General features: G+C 68.1%; 1 protein-coding gene across 4 annotated transcripts in view; it reads left to right on the top strand.

The window, feature by feature from the left end:
* The first annotated feature begins 2,117 nt into the window (after window positions 1-2,117).
* The window catches only part of DLGAP4 (DLG associated protein 4), a 173,384-nt gene continuing 169,501 nt past the window's right edge, over window positions 2,118-6,000 (top strand). The window contains exon 1 of one of the 4 annotated variants that reach the window (XR_016216589.1): window positions 2,118-2,408. The gene's annotated coding sequence lies outside the window, so the exon portion shown is untranslated. The remainder of the gene's footprint in view (window positions 2,409-6,000) is intronic. The other 3 variants (XM_051846129.3, XM_051846128.3, XM_051846130.3) reach the window with 3 other exon arrangements.

Below are 6,000 nucleotides of genomic sequence, written 5' to 3'. Positions count from 1 at the left end.
CACCGAATGGCAACAGCCAGTGGGCCCCGAGTGCCGGCGTCCCCACAGCCCCACCGCCACACCTGCCTGAGAGACCAGACCCGGCTCGGCGCTCCCAGGTGGGTGCCCCTGGTTTATTCTGAGCCTCGCCTGCCCCGCCTCCTCCCCTGTCCAAGCACCCACTCAGTCCTCTGTCCCCCTCCTCTGCACTGCCACACCAGCCTGCCCTGGCCTTCCTGTCTGCCCGCTTCCAGTCCACTGACCACATCATGCCCCTGCTCAGGAGCTGGCCATGGCTCCCCACTGCCTTCCCAGGCACCACCTGACTTCAAGAAAGGTATTATTACAACATGAATATTTCGTGTTCCCAAAAAACCTCCAGAGAATAGCCTAGCTCCCATGTGACCACCACCCGGCTTAAGAAATGACCCATTTTGGGCACAATGGAAACCCCTATCACATCCCTCCCCGCTGTCCCTCAGGGTCACCACTGCCTGGAATCTGGCTGCCCTCATGCTGGGGTCACACACACACACACACACACACACACACGTCCCTGAACAATATATGAGACTGTGTTGCATATTTTCAAACTTCATGCACCTGGCATCAAACAACAGTTTTCATCTACAACTTGCTTTAAAAAAAAAATCCAACAATATACTTTTCGTTTAAAAAATTGCATCAAATGTAAAATCCACACAAATCCTGAGCACACACTCCGATTCCTCCCCAGCCGACGCAACCCTGGGCCGCCCCACGCCCGGTGCAGGCTGGGCTCGCCCACTTCCAGCAGGGAGCCTGGAGACAGATGTCTGAACTCGCCGCTGTATCCACCGTCCGGGTGACGGACATCTGCCTGTGTCCAGCTTCTCACGCTCTGCCGTGACCACCCTGGCATGGGGCCCCGGGCCCCCCGGGCTGGGGGAGTGTCCTCCAGGCAAAGCTGCTCATCGCCTCCACCTGACCACACAGCGCCAGGTCCAGCCCCCCAGCACCTGCTGGCTCCCTCCCTCCGTGCGGTCTCCCCACCTGCTCCAGGCAGCCCTGCCCAGACACACAGCCACCTCTTTGCTACCACACACTCCCCTTCCTCCCCCAGAGCTCCAAACTCACCTGTGCGTCCAGGCTTTGTGGAAGCTCCACCTCCTCCAGGAAGTCGCTCCTGGACTGAGCTGGATCCCCACCCCCCACCGTGTGACGCTGGCCCTTCAGATGCCGCGGCCCGGGGAAGACACACACCCTGGGGAGAGAAGTGGGTGCGCTGGGGCAGCGAGGCGCCGCCGGGAGGCGGGAGTGAGTGTCAGCCGCACAGGCACCGACCTGTTGCGCTGGGCCTCCAGTAGGGGGTCCCCTGGGGAAGGTGGGGGTCCCTGCAGGCACTGGAAACCCGGCTTCTGGGATGGGGCGGGCAAGTGGCCCATGAGCCTGGATGGGCTGTGAGGAGCCCACCGGCCACCCGCAAGGCTCCCCGACTCCTCTGCACTGGCTGGAGCCGGCCGTGTGGGAACCAGAGGGGACAGGCGCATTCATTTGACACCACCTGAATGCCAGGCTCCAGCAAAGAGCTGTCACCCGCTTTAGTTTCTCCACCCAGATGGCTGGTGGCTACTCCTGCTGTCCCCACTCTGCAGGCGCAGAGACCCGGGCTGAGAGGGGCCAGGTGTGGTCTGGGATCACCGGGACCCAGCCGCAGCAGCCCAGGCACGGGTGTGCGTCCCCCGCGCTCTGCCAGCGGCCAAAAGGCACTAAGGCGCAGGTTCTGCAGGAAGCGGGTCACCAGGAGGGGGCACTAACACCCCGAGCAGGAGCCCCAGGTTCGAATCCCGCGGGGGAGGCGCCGCCTACTGGCGCGGACAGACCCGGGCTTGCCGGGTCCTCTGTGTGAGCCTCAGTTTCCCTCCAACGGGGGCGGCGCAGTCCACCCGGCTCCTCGCGTCCCGGCGCCGCCGCGGCCCGCGCTGTGTGACCTTGTTCCCGCAGCGCCCTCTCTGGGCTGCCGGCAGCCGATTTCCAAGCGCTCTTCCGGCCCACGGCCGCGCGTCGCCAGCCGCGGAGACCCCGGGCTGCGGGGGCGTGCGTGGGGGGCGGGGCGCCAGGAACGACGCGGGCCCCCGCCCCTCCCCCCAGCCCGAGCCGGCGGTCCGATCCGCGCCTGGTTTTGGGCGCAGCCGCGCGGCCCCCTCCCCCGCGCGCATCTCCCCGCCCCCCGCCCCCTCCCCGCCGCTCTCGGGGAGCCGGGGCCGCGCGGCTCCTCCTCCCGCAGCCGCATCTGGGGCGCCGCGCCGGCCGGAGAGAGGCATGGGGCGCCCGCGGGCCGGGGCCGGGGCCGGGGCCGGGGCCTAGGCGGGCGGCCTGCGAACGGACGCGAGCGGCGGCGGCGGTGCAGCGGCCGAGCGGGCCGGAGGCGGCCGAGGCGCCAGGCGCAGGTGAGGGCGCGGGGGTGGCGCGCGTGGCCCAGACCCCCAGCAGGACACCCCGATCCGGGTCTCCTCCCCCGCACACCTCCCTCAACCCGGGGCTGCCGCTGGCGCAGAAGAGCCCCCTCCCCCTGCCAGTTCTGCCTCCCGAGCCCCCAGTTCGAGGGGGTGGCTGTGCGGCTGGGAGCGCCCCTTCCACAGCTCCCGGGACCCTCACGCCGGGGCGGCGGCGGCGCTGGGGCCCGTGATACCCTGCCCCGGGCAGGACCCCCTTCCCGGCTCTTCAGCCGCTGGACCCGCCGGTGGCGACGGGCTGCGGACGCTGGGAAGCCCCCTCCTCGGGCCCGCCCCTCACGCTGCAGGCCGGCCTGGGGTCCTGGCAGACCCCTTCCCTGCCTGGCCAGCCCGGGAGCCGGGGCAGCCCCGCATCCCCTCGGCTGCCGCGGATCCCGCCTCGGCCGCCTGTGAGCCCGCCCCGGCCCGCTTCCCCTACCGAGCCCGGGCCCGGACCTGGCATCTGGGGAGGGGGCGGGGGCGGCCCTCCCCCGGCGCGCGGCACGCGCCCCCTCCTTGTGTGTGTGGCGGGGAGGGGCCGGGCTGACCCGGGCACCTGGCGCGGGGGGGGGGGCTCTCACATGGTCACGGGAGGCCCCCACGTGCGGCGCCCGGTTCTGAGCGGATGGCGGGGGAGCCAGGTGGCTGCGGAGCCAGCTGCGTCCAGATGTGCCGGCCCTGCAGGGAGCGGACTTGTGCTACCTGGTCCTGGGATGGCCCCTTCCCTGTGCCGCTCCACCGGGCTCGCCGGCTCGCCTTCTTCCTCCCCGGAGCGGAGCGGGCCGCCGGAGATGGTTGCTGTTGTGGGGAAAATGAAATGGGGGAGGGGGTGTGGGTTGGCGAAGGCCAGTTGTGTGTGTGTGTGTGTGTGTGTGTGTGTGTGTGCTGGGGGGCGGAGCAGGTGCCCCGAGAAAGGACTGCTCTGAGAAAGGAGAGCTCGGAGCTCTGGTCGTGCTGATGAGGGGCCGGGGGCACCCCCACCTGCCTGGAAGTGGAAATGACGGCAGAGGAGGGGGCTGCAGCCCCCAGCTCAGCCCTTAGGGGTGCGTGCCGGGGAGGGGCTGTGTTTGCTGCCTGCAGGAGGTGGTGAGGGGTTGACCAGGACCACCTCAGAGACGGTGTTGGAGCCCAGGTGCTGCCCCTCCTGGGGTGGCCACTTCTCCCTTCCCCTGGCTGCCTGGTCCCAGGGTGGCTGGAGGGGCCCAGCAGGCTCCTGTGGGAGCAGCAGGGCTGGGTGGGGCCGAGCTGGTGCCCGGGCCCCGCAGTGGCTGGAGTGTCGGGAGTCACTGGCAGGCCCAGAGCCGGTTCCCGGCCGTCAGCGGCAGGCTCCGAGAGTGCTCCCAGCAGCTCCTGGAGACGCTGGCGGTGCACGTGGGCAGGCGTGTGTGCGTGTGCCTGCGCTGGGGCAGGGCCTGGCCAGGGCTCCTGGGCCTTCCAGGAGCTGAGAAGGGGCCACCTAGCTTCCGGCAGGTGCCTGTGTGTGGCACCCACCGTGCCTCCCTCGCTCATCCATCAGGGCCGGGCCAGGCCTGTGCGGGTGCCCGGTTTGGGTGCTCAGCCTCTGGGAGCCCGTGTTCTGCTGGGTGCTGGGGATGTCGGGCAGGGCCCAGGCTGGAGAGCAAGTGTGGGTAGACAGGGCCAGGGCTGGAGTGTGGGGCCCCGGGCGGGCAGTGGGCTGAGCGAGCTGGGCAGCAGGTCTGAGGACAGGGCTGCCGGGCAGCCAGCCGGTGGTTTAGAAGGAAGGCGGTTTGGGGAAAACGTGTGCCCAGGAGCCCTGAGGGGACGCGGTGACAGCTGGGAGCGTCAGGGGTGCCCGCTGGCATCCTGTTGGGTTCTCAGCTTCATGGTGCTGACAGGCTCCGGGAACAGAGGCCGGGGCCCTTTATGTGACACAGAGCACGTGGGCCCTACCCTCCTGCACATCTGTGAGTGATTGATAGAGTCATTCATTTGTTCAAAAAAGCACTAAGAAAAACATGAGCCTTCTCGCACTCTGCACTGAGCACTGCCGTGCAGATGTCTGAAATGGGAGTAAATGCGGTCCCGGAGGAAAGCGCATCGTTGGTGCTCAGTTAGTGCCCTCAGCCCCACTCCCCACCCCACCCCCAGCTGCCGGCCCCAGCCCTCCCACTTTGGCCCTGGTCCCCTGGCCTGCTTTCAGTTCCAGAACCACCCCATTCCCTCTGTCCTCAGGGTCCTCACACGCGCTGCCTGCCGCTGCTGCCTGAACGTCCCAGCCCCCCACCCCCGTCGGCCTCTCTGGGCCCTGGTCTCAAAGGCTACTGCCTTGACACCCAGGCCAGGTGACGCCCGTCACCACCCTCCCAGCTCCTAGTGCTGAGGCTCGGTGGATGTGGGAGGGGCCGGGCCCTGGTGCTTGGTTCTGGGCTCACTGTGGTCCTCGGTCCATTTCCTTTGGCTAAGTGGATGCACAGGCCCATTGGGGCCCATTCTGAGAGGGGGGTGGCAGTGGGGCCTGGTGGGGGCCTTGGCTGGGCCCAGCAGCTCCATCTGCAAACTCATAGTCGTTGGCTGGTATCAGTGGGTCCTGGAGGCCCTGTAGGTGGGCGAGGGCTGTGCCTGGGCAGACCCTGTGTCTCTGCCATCAGTTTGCCTGTTGGTCCCCTCCTGCATTCCCAGGGTCACCAGCTTGCTCCCCTCCATGTCCTCATCCTCCGTTCCTTCTTGGGGCTGTTTGTGCTTCCTGGTCCATTCAGGGTCCGGCTTGGAGACACAGAGCTGTGGGCCCGCTCTGTAAGCTACCATCAGCTCACCAGGCACTGCCTGGTGCCGCAGGTGCTTCCCCGGGTGCATCTGGGGCGGGCAGTGGGGTGGGCACTGCTGGGTAAAGGCCTTGGGGGCTGGGGAGTGTTGGTTTAGGAGGAAGTGGTCCTCCGTGGGCCATGGGGAGGCTGGCCCCGGAGGGGGCGGTATGCAGTCATGGGGGCATCCACTCGGTGCCAGGAGCCCCGCGCTGAGTTGCTGTGTGGCCTCTCTGGGCCCCATCCCCTGTCCCCTCCCTGGGCTCCCTCGATACGATGAAGGCCTGGATGTGGTGATCTCAGAGGGACTTCCGCTGTGGATGGCCAAAGCCCTTTTGGGCCGTGTGGAGGGGAGAGGCCGCCAGGAGGCGGGACGTTCTGTGTGTCACCCCAGACCGGGCCTGGGCCACTTCGTCGGGCTGTATGGGAGGCATTGAGACTCCAGACTCTGGCTTTCCTTTGTTGTGGCCCTCGGGCAAGGGGGTGGCCCCTTCTGGTCCTCCACTCTCTCTACCGGGAGGACTCCGGGCGAGAGCCCCAGGCCAGGCTGGAAGCCTTAGGGTGCACCCAGCCCACTGCCATCTGCAGGGCGAAGCCTCACGTCTGTGGCCACTCCGGGAGCAGGGGTGGGAAGGGACGTGGCTCCATTTGGCGGGTGAGGAAGCTGAGTCTGGGAGAGGTCGGGCGGCCTGCTGGTCGCCGGGGCTCCTACTTGTGGCGGGCACCTCGCTGCCAGGGCCCAGGAGCCGCCCGAGCCTTCCGCGCCGGGTTTCGCAACGCCGCCG

The sequence above is a fragment of the Oryctolagus cuniculus genome, chromosome 11 (assembly GCF_051225735.1).
Source record: "Oryctolagus cuniculus isolate XC-2025 breed Fujian yellow rabbit chromosome 11, ASM5122573v1, whole genome shotgun sequence".
NCBI classification, from domain to species: Eukaryota; Metazoa; Chordata; class Mammalia; order Lagomorpha; family Leporidae; genus Oryctolagus; species Oryctolagus cuniculus.
Note: the sequence above shows the minus strand (reverse complement) of the source record. Positions and strands in the feature narration are given on the sequence as shown.